Source organism: Micromys minutus (assembly GCF_963924665.1).
Source record: "Micromys minutus genome assembly, chromosome: 1".
NCBI classification, from domain to species: Eukaryota; Metazoa; Chordata; class Mammalia; order Rodentia; family Muridae; genus Micromys; species Micromys minutus.
Genome location: NC_137969.1, coordinates 128,235,319 through 128,249,372, shown reverse-complemented (window position 1 = coordinate 128,249,372; position 14,054 = coordinate 128,235,319). Strand labels below are relative to the sequence as shown.

General features: G+C 41.5%; 1 protein-coding gene across 1 annotated transcript in view; it reads right to left on the bottom strand.

Moving 5' to 3' along the window:
* Positions 1–9,300, bottom strand: part of ATP10D (ATPase phospholipid transporting 10D (putative)) — a 103,563-nt gene extending 94,263 nt beyond the window's left edge. The window contains exons 1-2 of the mRNA XM_080908395.1: positions 9,174–9,300; positions 1,718–1,789 (exon numbers count right to left, since the gene is read on the bottom strand). The gene's annotated coding sequence lies outside the window, so the exon portion shown is untranslated. The remainder of the gene's footprint in view (positions 1–1,717; positions 1,790–9,173) is intronic.
* Between the last annotated feature and the right edge of the window lie 4,754 nt (positions 9,301–14,054).

Genomic DNA, 14,054 nt, shown 5'->3' with positions numbered 1-14,054 from the left:
AGCAAAGGGATCACCCAGGAGCCCCATGGGGTTCCCTCATTAGCACAAACCTCACAGAGCAGCTGCCACGAGACAAACAGAGGCCAGGCAGGTTTCAGAGCAGGACAGAGCATTAAAATACCAGCCAATAAATAAATAAGCAAGTTCTGAAAGGAAGCCAGGACACGGAGCAGTGTTCCCTTTGAAAACCAAAACCAAAGGATCATGTTAAACTAGCAGAATACAAATCTCCTGCTAGGTTATCTTTACTCACCCACGCTGAGGGCAAACTCCTGTTGTATGTGACACGTGTGTGTGGGGTGTGTGTGTGTGTGTGTGTGTGTGTGTGTGTGTGTGTGTGTAAACTGTGGTAATTACCCTGGACTGTGGTTATGGAGACAGTCTTAAAATTATTATCTAGTATTATCAGGAAGATAAAGATGAATGAGCTAACAGTGCCTGGGACAGAGAGGCTACCCAAGGACTCTGTTTAAACACATTAACAATTGCCGGTCAGGTTCTAGGAGTTATAGTATGCATCTTGCATCTTGGCAATAATTCTCTCCAAACAAAGCAAACATTCTGAGAATAAGAGCTAATCAGTTACAACACGTACTGAATGGATGAGCAGATCCTTTGCCAGGGATCTGTTTGGTCAATTGCATCTTTATCCTTAAGATGTCCTAAAGCCATCTCATCTTTGCCAGAGATGAGCTGTAGACTACTAATTATGTAAATAAGGCCAGGTTAGGCAATAACCATAAGAATGTGTATAAGTTATCTATGTACACTAGGCCAATAAATAGGAATTACCACTATAATAGAAATTCTTCTTACTTGTTAAAGGTTGGCATGTGTGCCATTCAAGAAAAACTTTTTAAAGACAGTAAGGCTTGAAGCTGGAGAGATGGCTCAGTGGTTAAGAGCACTGGCTGCTCTTCCAGAGGTCCTGAGTTCAAATTCCAGCAACCACATGGTGGCTCACAACCATCTGTAATGGGATCTGATGCCCTCTTCTGTTGTGTCTGAAAACAACTACACTGTACTTATATATAATAAATAAATAAATCCTTCAAAAAAATAAAATAAAGAGACTTACTGCTCTTGCAGAGGACTGGGTTTGATTTCCTGTGCTGTCACTCAAAACCCTGTAACTCCAGCTCCAGGGATTTAACACCCTTCTCTATCCTCCACAGGAGCCTGCAAACACACACACACTCACTCACACTCACTCACACACACTCACACACATACACACACTGACATGCACGTGTGCATGCAAACACACACGCCCACACAAATAAAAATAAATTATTTGTTTTTCAAGATGACAAGGCTTGGAAACTCAAAAACTCCACACATAAAGTCGAAAAAAACCTTCAATATCCAACAAAAGATTTCGTTTTAAAGTCAAGAAAAGTGAGATTTCAAGAGACAAACTTTACTCCACATTACAATAGCAATGCACATTCAGTTCCACAGTCAGTGCCCACGTATCTATGTGACCTTTTAATCCTTGGGTATGCCTTTAATTATGAATCTGCCATCAAATTACTTAAGTCGACTTCAGTGAGACTTACTATGACTGCTAAAATTTCATGTGACTATTACACTACAAAACAAGCTTTATTTAGTGAGCCTATTTACAGTCTGGGCTCATTTGTAGGATCCACTGTACTGTCTCAATATCACCCTGAAAGGTTCTGTTGTCATTAAAGGAGTCTGCTTTAAAACTCACCTCTTACAAAAGTCTATGTCATGAATTATTCATTGGTGATTCACGTAGTTGGAACATACTTTGGAAAAGAGCCTGAAAAAAAAAAACACACACAGAAGTAGATACACTATATAAAATGCACATTATAATTTAATATGTTGAAAACCTTAACACGGATTAATTTTGAGGTATTATAATTGTTTTATTTTTAAGTACATGTTTCTCACGATGACCTCTGTTTTTAACCATTTTTTCCAAAATCAGGAAACAGTCTTCCATCTTCATCTTTAAAGAATAAAATTAACTCCAATCATAAGTACATTGCATCTTGTAAATTTGAAACCTACTTCTGATGGTGCACTGAATAAACCAGAAGTTAAGAATGCCTTTACATTTAAACTGGAGGGATACATGCACTACTTTAAGTTTTGAGAGTTTGTCTGGCTGCTATTGTTGTCGTTTGAGGGCTTGGGGGTCTTTTGAGACGAAATTTCTCTGTGTAGCCTTGACTGTCCTGAAACTCATCCTGAAAACCAGGCTGGCCTCGAACTCATAGATCTGCCTGCCTCTGCCTCATGAGTCCAGGAATGAAAGGCATGCACCACCACTGCCAGGCCAAGTTTTTGTTTGCTTTTTCCTTTTTAAGAAAAATCTCAGGGACCCCAATGAGGTTGCTAAAGAAAGGACCTAAGCAGCTGAAAGGGGTTGCAGCCTCATGGGAAGAACATTATCAACCAAAAACCCTACAAAACTCCCACGGACTAAAACACCAACTTTTGTGCACACATTAAGAGACCTATTGATCCAGTTGCATATGTAGCTGAATTTAACAGTGTCTGGCATCAATGTGAGAAGAGGCTTTTGTTTTCCAGGGAGGGCATGTTTTCCCAATGTAGGGGAATGCCAAGGCAAATGGGGTGGAGAGGGTGATCAGGAGGGAGTGCACCTTTGTGAAGGCAAATGGAGGGGGAGGGGGGCATGGGAACAGGGAAGGGTAAATACTCACATGTAAATAGAGTTTCTAATAAAAAAAATTACCAAAAACAAAAAGAAGAAAAATCTCATAAAGTATGTGATAAACCCACTGCCTCGGGAGTACAAACTAACAGTCACACTCAGATAGTGTGTCCCTGTTAATCTTTAGCATTATATCAGATTAATATTGAAGAAGTGTGTATGCTAAATTCTAGCCAGTAGCGATTTCCTGGTAGCAAGCACAACATTAAGTTGACTTCCGTTTGTAACAGCAATCTGCTGTCAGGAAACAAACAACATAAAACTAGCCAACACAGTCTTTAAGAGTTAGACACTGGGCTTTAGTTACTTTTGGTGGGGACAGGGGTTTAAATGGATGGTATTTTCAATTGGCTCAATGGAAACACAAGGGTATTATTAGTACTGTAACCTGCAAGGCTTGGCATCTTGGCCTGACTAGGGAGGTATACACACAGAAAAGCTGGGATCGACCGGGCCAAGAATCCTGATGGTACCAACAAAGGACACAGCCACCTAGATAGAACCCCAGAGTGTTTATTATCTATAGCCCAGTGGGAGGAGCTAGCTAGTCTCAGCAGGAGGTCTCTGTGGGCCAGAAGTCTCAGGCTGCAAACATCCGAAAGGAAGGAGCTGCTGTTGCTAGTTTTTGCACAGTGAGTCTGTAATCACTTAAACACACAGTCAACAATCCCACTCTGGATCAGGGGAAGGCTTTGCTAATCCCAAGCCTGATTAGGGTAAGACATGCTTTGCCATCTCCATGAATCTGAGGCCTTGGTTCTTGACATGGGCATGCTAGGACAGGGTGTCAACAGGGATGGAATTCTCTTTCTTAGGGTCCTTTTAGACAAGGTCAGACCTGCCTGTCAAAGACCATAGGAATTTACTGGCCTGATCACTTGAGAATCTTCCCTAAGCCTGGTTCTCAGAGCCACCCCCAAACAGAATCTCACATGAAGCTTAGTAAGCGCAGGCCCAGTCTTTCTCTTTCTGCATGCACAGGCTGTCCTGTTTCCAACTCAGGAGGTCTACAGTATGGGCTAAGAAATTGTATATCTAACCCATACTGCTGCTTCTGGTCTATGGACTGCCATAATGTGGTAATTCAAGTCTTCTGTGAAAAAGGCTTACTTTTAAGTTACATCTTCCTTAGAAAATATTATCCAATGTTGTTTTTGTGCAGCTAATAATTTTCACCCCTGTGTATATTATTTTTAAAATAACTAGTCAAAATATTTTCATAATATGCCAGAAACAGTACTTTTGTATGAGTAAACAAAGCAGCATTTAGAGCAAAAAAAAAAAAATTTGAGGAAAAATGAGAGAAAACGAGTAAATGAGAAAGATGAGTTACTTCTGTGGCTAAAAAGGAAATTCTTAGGCCTCTAAAAAAAACTACATGCACTTGAAAAATTAGATCTCATAACAATACATTTTTCACAGATGATTACACACAATGTGTGCGTAAATGTATATGAATGCATATTATATATTTATTAAATACAAAGCAAATAAGCACATCAACTCAAAACTTTAAACATGTCCTTTGGGGCGAATGGCATTTTGGATGTTTAATGAAGAAGACAGGCATCTCTTCATTCATTCTGGTGGAGCTCTAGATAACACATTTCGGTACAGTGGATGACAAGCTTAATTCCTAAGTCCTGAGGATTTGCTTTTGAAAGTTATCAGTCGACTTGAAGTCTGTTGTAAGTATTGCACGGATAACCATTGTTTCTCAATGGCCAAAAATGACTTCAATACATGGCGTAATGTTGTTGAGGACAGGATTACAGACGCTGGTTATTTAAGTTGCCCCAGCATGCATGATTCAATTGTCGCTGAGGCCTGTAAGCCAAGCATGACAAGTGTGGCGTGTAACACCAGTAACGGACAGATCTTATTGTAAACGATACGAAAGTGAAGTTGTCGGCAAACTCTCCGGCTTTGCGCCTAGGTCGCAGTGACAGGGCTACACGCACCAAGAGATTCAGAATCATTGATAAATATGAAACCTGCTGCAGTGCCTCCTATGAGAGAGGCAAAAGGGGAGGGAGGGAGAAAAGAAGGGAGAGGGAGGGGGAGTGGAAGGGGAAGGGGAGGGGAAGAGGGCGAATAAGAAAATCGAAACCAGGCAGCAGACCATGTAGTTGCTTCTATTATCACGAAATCAGAACAAAGACCTGGGCCACAGGTACCTGACACTGCTTCCTACACAAAAGAGATTGGAGATTGGAATGAACCTCCCACATCACCTTTGTACCACCTCTGCAACACAGTCAAGTCTGACACCGAAAAAAACAAAGGAACTGAAAGACCAGAAGACGGGCTCCTATCCCTAGTCTACAGTAAATGGGTAACCAACAAAAAGGAAGTCTACAAAGGCAACGGAGATGGCTTGATGGTGCAGAGCTACAAGTACCACAGGCCTTCTTCGGTGAGAGAACAAAATTGTGTCTCCAGCTGTGTTCCCGCCTTCTACTGCATGTGCTACATACGTCTAATAGTTATCCCAGAGTCTCAACACTTCCGTTGTCCTCGTCCAGTTACCAATACCAGAGATGCTGCAATGTTAAGAACGGATGTTCGAGACAAGGTTCATTCTAAGGTGAGGCTCTAAAAGAGAAAAGTTGCATTTACCTAAAACAACATTAAACAAAGCAAAGTTCAGTCATCTTCGTGGAATTATGAAACGGTCTTGAGAGTCAACACATTGACCTTGAATCAGTACTGATACTTTCATCAGCTATGTTCAAATAGCAACAAATGCATCTGCAAGAAACAACACAGCTCTGCCAACAGCTGGCCACTTATTACAAACAACCTCGCTGAGCCACAGTTTCCGTGTCTGTTAAATGAAATACAGTGACTGAATATCCCACCACGTGTAGCCTGCTGTCATTAACTCATTCATTAAAGTACTTTCTTTTTTTGTACTTTGACTATAAGCCAGAAACCAACCAGGTCACAAGACAGACAGACAAAAATCTCCACTACCTTCACTGACTTGACATTACCACATTGGTGGTAAATAAAAAGAACCCTAGAATCCGATGAAAATAATCAATTCAGTTTTTAAAACTCAAATTAGAGCAAGCACACAGTTTGTGAATTTAGGGAAACAAAACATCCCTTTAAAAAAAATCACGGTTTTAGGTCAGAAAATAGAAAGAGAGAAGAAAGTTTTCCTGGAAAAGAGCATTTTACATGAGCCTGGACGGACGCTTAGATAGGACGGACCTAGAGGTTTCAAGAAACCAGCGTTACAAAAGGAGAGACGGTGGAAACACTGAGCAGCTCCATCCCACCAGAGGCTTCAGTGCAAGTGAGGGAGTGGTGGTCCATGAAAATGATGATGTGCGTGAGGACCACAGTGAAGCTGTGAGTGTTGAGAGATGAAGAGTTTATGCTGACTTGGAAGCAATGGGAAACCATGAGAGAGAGTTGAGAAGGGTGGGGGATATGGTACAAAAATGTAGATTTTTCTCACAAGTCAGAGAGAGAGAGAGAGATGCAGGATGGGACAAAAGGCAGAGAACCTCTCAGGAAAATAGAGAAATGAGCTTCAGAAGAGTTTTCCAGAGATGACCTAGGGAAGGGAACCCTTCCCAAGGACAAGAGCAGCACATGTGTCTGGTACAGCAATAGTGTAACTCGCTGTCCGACACATTCCCGTTCCACGAATGGCCCTCTGAGTTCTGCACTGTCTGCTCACCTATACATTACCTGTCACCATTACTACATCATCACAATGCCATATCTCAGTCACACATCTCTGTCCTCACAGTCAATACATACTGGCCACGACCAGATAAAGCTGGCAAAACCATCTGTGTCCTACTAGGCAATGGGCCCACCACACTCACGCACAGCCTGGCTGGAGTGAAGAAAGTACCTTTTGATCCATCCTGATCCCATCTCGGACCTCCCAGCCTTTTGAACTTTAAGAGGTGAATCGCTGTGCTTGTCTTTAAACAAGCTATCAAGTTTATACTGAAGATTAAGACAGAGATAGATTCCAAACTATAAAAATGATCCTCAATGACAAGTAGCCAAGGGGCTGGAGCATTGTTGCTCTGGTAGAGGATAAGGACCCAATTCCCAGCACCCAATCAGTGGCTCACAACCGTATCGAACTCTAGCCACAGGGGATCTGAGGGCCTTTTCTGGCACACACGTACACATGCAGGTAAAATACTCATCACATGAAATAATAAATAAATCTGAAGGATGTAGACGTAAATGGGTAATTTATAAAGAAAAAGAGAAATTGGAATGTCTAAATTTGGGGGTGTATATAAGCATCCCAATAATTTCAAAGAACTTCAGCACAGTAATAAATCCCCGTGTTTGCCCAGAAAGTGGGGGAAAACAAGTCAAAACCTATGAGAATCTCATGGAGACTATTCGGTGATAAAGAAGGACACTCTTGACAGGCAAAAGAAAAACAAAAGTTTCAAAATGGTATCTTACTTCTAGAATTTAAAAAAAAAAAATCCTATACAACAAATTTCGTGATGAGAAGTAATCCAAATATCAGTGGTTCTTATTAGATGGAGAGATGCTAGGTGGCACCACAGATTCTATTTTGTGGCCTGGATGTGTACTTTCTACATTAGTAAATACAGTTTAGTTGTCAGAGAGAAACCACAATTGTTCTCTTAATAAAAATGATTCATCTGGGAAGGTAGAACATGTAGGTTGTGTCACCTCAGCCCTCTTGTGCAGAGTTCCCATAAGCCCCCTTCTTATATAGAGCACATGCTGCGTATCCTTGTTTCTGAGTGGGGTAGTAGGTAGTAGGGACTCAGGAAACCTACTCCACACTGCGTCTGTTAGCCACACATGGTGATCACATCCAGCACATGTCCCCGAGGTAATAAACTCTCCTTGCTCAAGCACTGATGGCCTGTCATCTGCATCGTCGTTGATATATTTCTCAAGGTTCCCCAATGATGCTGTTGGGGTATTAAAAATAAATAAATAATGGGGGTGTCATGGAAGCGGGTAGGGCAGGGGGTGGAGATTTCCACTTTAATCAACTACTTAGGTCAAACACAGGATGAAGGCTTTCATATGTGAACTTTTAAAAAGTTCTTTAAAAACGTATTCTAAAGGTATAGCTCCAATAGAAGAGTTAGCAATCTTGTAACAGATTTTAGTCAAATTCTAAGCAATTTCTCACCACTTACTGAAAACAAATGACATCCTTATCAATTACTTAGCCACCAAGCATGAGAAGCATTCAGTTTTTGTTACAGGAAGGTCAATCATTCCCAACATCCTGTTTCAGATTGCTGAACTTCCCATTCCCCCCTCCCACACACACACAGTGGGTGTCAGGTTAAATAAACAGGGTTGCTAATCCCTTTTCTTTCCCCTGTCAACCCTTCCAACAATAAAATAGAGGTCTATAACCTATATCTGAGTGAGAATAAAAATCCCTAGGAATCCCTTATTATCTTTGGGGGTGGATCGCATCTGGAGCCTATGCAGGACACTGAACTAACTATTCCACTAAGTTCATATGCCTCACTTTTGATACTAAGAAAGCAAGAGGGCTTTTTGTTGTTGTTGGATTTGTTTGTTTGTTTAAATGCACTTTTTTTCACAGAAGCTGGCCTAGTGCAATTTAAACATGGATGAGGTAACACTGGGCAGATGATCCTGGTCCTTTCCCTCCTTGGAACATCTTTCCAGGTTGATTAGAGCTAAAGGTTTGCTCTGAGCCCTAGAATTATCTTCTTCCACGTGAACAGTGAGTGCAACCACTGTCTTGAAAGGAGGCCGGAGGGAACTTTAGTAGTTTTATCCTAAATACCCCAATGAGAGTGCTTTGAATATATTCCTTCTAAAAGCACGTTGTCCCAAACTGGCCCTCTGAGTTTCCAGATTGAAGAAATGCATTGACTAGCCCGCATCTTTCGCTACAGACACGGTGAAATAAAACAAGTTTTATGATGTAAGATGAAGCGTGCCCCAGATAACAACGAAGTTCTCAAAGTTGGAGTATGCAGGAAAGAATGCGGACATCTTTTTCTTTACTCGATTATTTTTAGCATTCTTTTCAAAACAGTCTCACAACAAGTTCCAACACAAACACAAAATTACCTTTTCCCTCCCTAGGGATCAACCCCGTGGTTTATTCGCTGGAAGAAATTACCAAAGCTTTTCATTACCGGGGAGAGGGGTGCAGTCAGTCATAACTGCTTTCAACTACTGGATTTCGAAATGGAATGATAAGCGTGTGCGTGTCTGTGCGAAGACACCAGTTTGTGCACAATCTATGTTTTACAAAACCCAGCTTTCAAAAAGGGTAATGATGTCATGTAGAAATCAAATAACTGAAAAATGGTGTGAGAGCATCTCTATCTCCAAGTCCTGTCCCGCACCAGAAGTGACAGGAAAGAAGTCATCAGCCTGGAGCACAACTGGGCTGCGAGTGAGCAGAGGCAGGGCGGGGTGGCCGCGTCTCTCTTACCTGTCCCTCCCCAGGCGCTCATCACAGCATGGTTACCTCGGATCCCAGAGTGCCAAAAGAGAATGGAGCAGGGATCCAAAGGGCGGGGAGAGTTACGCTTCCAGGCCAGCCATTTGTCTCTGAGAAGCAGAACAATACCCACTTCCCAGCTCCGCAGCTCAGCGTGCGGAGCGCGGGCGTCAGAACCAGGCGGAGCGGGCGACTCTCCGCCCTCCTCCAGACCTCCCGGGCCCCGGGCAGACAGAGCTTCCGTGACTTGCCAATCTCCCACTACCCCGCCCCCCACGTGACGTAAGGGGCGGGGCCTGGCAGCTGCCGGGCTCGGAGCTCCAGCTGTTGGACCCCGCAGAAGCCCCGCCCTGCCCAGACGTCCCAGTGACCCAGGGTCTGGCTGTTCCCTCCCTGAAGGTCAGAGCAGTTTGCAGGCCACCTAGCACGTACTTACTTTCCTGTGATTTTGTGAAACAATTCACTCGTTGGGCTAGGCTTGAACATCTAGTGGTTACGTTTAGAAAAGACTATCTAAAAACGTGATGTGAAGTTGTTGTAACTAGCAACTTCTTTATGAGAAGAATCACAGTTCCGATTTGGGTGGGCTTCTTCCTCTTTTCTTTTGACTCCATCAGTCTAGATGATGCGACTTTATCCACAGATTCACCAGGGTTTGCTCGTTTTAAGTTCACACTCCTCTCTCTCTCTCTCTCTCTCTCTCTCTCTCTCTCTCTCTCTCTCTCTCTCTCTTCTATGCTTTTCTTTCTGTCTCTTCAATTGTATTTCTAAAATAAAAATGAATTCATCTGTCTGATCTCTCAAAACGTTTGCCCAAGTACTTCAAGAAGGCAAGTGGGTATGTCAACCATATTCAAGGGTAGGCCCTATTCAAGAAGAGAGGAAGGCCACACACTGGACTCATGCGAAAATAAAAAAGGTGGGTTAGTAAGGAAATGAGGGAGTAAAGAGGTGGGAAGGGGGAAGAGTCGAGGAGCATCAAAACACATTATATAGAATTCTCAAAGAATTAATACAAATAATTACTTAAGAAGCCAAGCTACACAAAGAAATCCTATCTCGAAAAAAAAAAAAACAAAAAAACAACCAATAATCAAAATAAGTAAATAAAAAAAAGAAGGTGGCTGACAGGTCGTTTAAAGAAACAGAATATTTAAAATAACTCAGAACAAAACCCAAAAACTCGGCTGTCAGTTATTCAGCTGAAACAAACGCGAGGAGCTGATATGACTCCGCAGTTCTGCTGGTTTGTGCCTCTTGGAGCATCAAGACTGAGAAACCAATTGATTATGCAAGTGCCTCTCAGTGATGTGTTCACCAGGATAGACCAAGGGAGCTGGCTGGGAGGCCTGACAACCATCCCAACCTAAGAGATGCCAAACGAGTTTTTTTAGACCCATCCAGGTGGTGGGAGGTTTTGTTAGGCCAGGAAGGAGTTCTGGGTGTGGCTTCCTGTGACGCCTCTTTCTGCAGGCAAGGGCACATCTCCTAGGTTTAGTCAACTCCTGGCCCTAATAACACTTTTTTTTTTCTTTTCTTTTCGTTCTTTCTTTCTTTTTTTTTTTTTTTTTTTTTTGATCCTCTGGTAACATTTACAATTTCAGAATCGCCCCCCCCCCACCCTTTCTGCCCTCCCTGCCACTGGCAGGGATACAGCCTGGGCAGAGAAGCCTTTTGGGAAAGGTGCATACCAGACAGCTCAGGCATACCGCTGGCACTTGCAGACTGTTTGGATTACTTAAATCAGTGGTTCTAACTAGCTACACACCAGAGCTGATGAGAGAGTTGGATGCCAAGGCCCCACCCAGGCTGAGTGGAACAGAATCCTGGGGAGCTGGGGGCAGGGACCCTTGTAGTGTTTCCAGTCTGACTTTCTGTTAAAGCTCTACTGGCTTTCTAATCTACATCAAAGATGAAGAATCACCCAAATGATTAGAGGAAAATCCACATTACATTCCCAAGTCCAAAGATGCAGTTGTTGAACAATGGGAAAGGAATACCACACACCCTTAAATATCCTGTATAATGTTTGCCCATTTCAATATAAGTATGGAAAAATGTGCTGCAAAATAGAAGTCAGAGCTGCTGACTCAGGGCAAGAGAGAGTAGTGACTGGGAGTAGGAACTTTCCACTGCATGTGTCAGAAGGACTTGGTTTCCCTTCTATAGTTTAAGTAAGTGTAACCCAAACATACAAAGTTGATACTTCCAAATAAAGGCTGTTGTAAATGACCACTGTGAATGTGGGTTTGTTTGATAGTCTGTGTTCTGTTTCATGCTTTGAGTTAGATGGGGTTTGGTTGTTATTATTATTTTATTGTTTCTTAAATGCTTTTTGAGTATTTGTAGCTTCTCACCTGACAATTTCCATGTTTAAAGAAATATGCAAAATTCTTAAGTCGAATTACTTGCTACTTAAATGTATTAACTTATACAGTTATTATTGAAAACGTTTCTTATGGTTTCAATAGCATGGTCATTTTTAGTGTGTTTCTCATGAAGACTTGAAAAACTAGAGTTCGCAAGTGCAAACTGTAAGAAAATTCCATCTTTCCCAAATGGGAAATTATCTAAACTCTAAATAATGAACTTATTTAGCTTGATAATGAACTGTGGATGGGAAATATATGGCACAATGGTTTTTATCTAGGTCTGACTGGAATATAAATCTTAGTTACAAAAGGCTTTCCCTAGATGAGCTCCAAGTACCATCAACAAATGGCCCCAGTACATGTTTTCGTGCTTGTATGAAGGTGCTTTTGCTTAAAATAATAGCTACCCAGTCACTGGTTCTGTTTTCTCCCATTTTCTTAGACATGCTCAAGAATTAATATAGCAGCAGTAGACAAAGAATTATTGGAAAACATTTTTAAACCAACTATAAACATGTTTCTTTTTCCTGGTTAGTAAGATGTTTTCTTGCCCATGTTGGTATGAAAAAAAAAGTTTTTTTTAATGTTTTTTTCTATTTTTTTTTTTTTTTTTGGTCACTTTAAGATAAACATGTTTTTATTTCCTTCCAGATATTTCAAACTAAAGTAGCACAGGGCTGATTTTCCACATTCATGATGAAGCATGTCCTTTTCTCTGCCTTTGAGAGGGCATGACTCATGCACAGATTGAAACAATTTCCCATTCCAGGCTTAAATAACTTTCGGAAGCAAGGGAAAAAGAGCTCTGGTTGTTATAAGCCATAAACAAAGCTTAGTTATTAAACATGATATATTATGTTTCCTACTTATATTTAATAAGTGACCACAGGATTTTTTCTTCTTCATTTTTTTAACTTTGCTGTGTTTTCCAAGTGCTCATGGACCCCTCTCCGATGTTCCGAACAGTTCTTAATCTCTATCACTTAATTTAGTACACTCTTGTAGAACTGTGAGCTATTGTTCATGCAGAGATGAGAAACCCAAGGCAGTAGCCTCCTCAAAGTGCCCAAGACAGTTAGCAGGAGCCATTAAGTGGTGTCTTCCTCCCTCACATTGTGTTTCTTTCTTTTTTTTTTTTTAAGATTTATTTATTTTTATGAGTACACTGTAGCTGTCTTCAGACATACCAGAAGAGGGCATCGGATCCCATTACAGTTGGTTATGAGCCACCACGTGGTTGCTGGGAATTGAACTCTGGACCTCTGAAAGAGCAGTCAGTGCTGAGCCATCTCTCTAGCCCCACCCCCTCACATTTTCACTGTGGAAACGCAGAACTCTCAGACCTGAACTGTATGCCTTTGGGAGTACAGCAGAGCCTCTCCACTGAGCAGAACCCAAAGAAGGAGAGTGGAGCCTTCCAGAACTGGACAGACTCAGTGGTGCCATTGGACCATTATAAGATACTACCTCACCACAGGCCGAATGCCTATCACCAAGAAATCTGAAAACAAACTTAGAGGAGGCTGTGAAGACAAAGGAACCCTGGGGACACACATTAGCACAGCCATTGTGGAAAACAGTTTGGAGATTTCCCAAAGATTTTAAAATAGAACAACCCCATGACCCAGTTATTTCACTCCTAAATATATGCCCATGTTTATTGCTGTTTTTCATTATGGCAAAGAATTGTAATCAATGTAATTGTCTAGCAGTAGATGAATGGATAGTTAAAATTTTAGTGTGTGTGTGTGTGTGTGTGTGTGTGTGAGAGAGAGAGAGAGAGAGAGAGAAAGAGAGAGAGAGAGAGAGACAGAGAGAGAGAGAGACAGAGAGAGACAGAGAGAGCGAGAGAAAACTACCCCACTCTAAAGGAAAAATAAAGTTTCAGGGAAATGTATAGAGTTGTGATGTATATTATTATTCAAGATAACATAAAAATGCATGGTCTTGCTCATATGTTATATCTAGGAATAATATATGCAAAGATGTAAGAAAATGTACGTGCAGGTAGAGTACATTAGGGAATAAGGAAGGAGTAATGCATGTAAAGGGCATACATTAAACAGGGTTATAAGGTAACTTTTTCTAACTCTTGTCCACCCCTGTATTGCTACAGCTTTCATTCTGAATGGACATTCTATAAGTATCTGTACAGAAGTTCACTGAGCCATATAGTCTTTTCATCTGGTTAAGTTTGGTGTGTGGTTTCATTTTATGTGCAACATGTTAATAATAAAATATAAAAATGTTTAAGATGAAGCTTCAGAATTGTCTTACTTAGGGTTTCCATTGCTGCCAAGAGACTCCATGACCAAGGTAACTCTTATAAAGGACAACATTTAATTGGGGTTGGCTTACAGGTTCAGAGATTCAGTTCTTTATGATCATAGTAGAAAACATGGCACCAGGAAGGGAAATTTAGTGCTGGAGGAGCCAAGAGTTCGACATTGTGATCCGAAGGCAGGCAGGAGAAGACTGTATCAGTGGCCAGATTTGAACA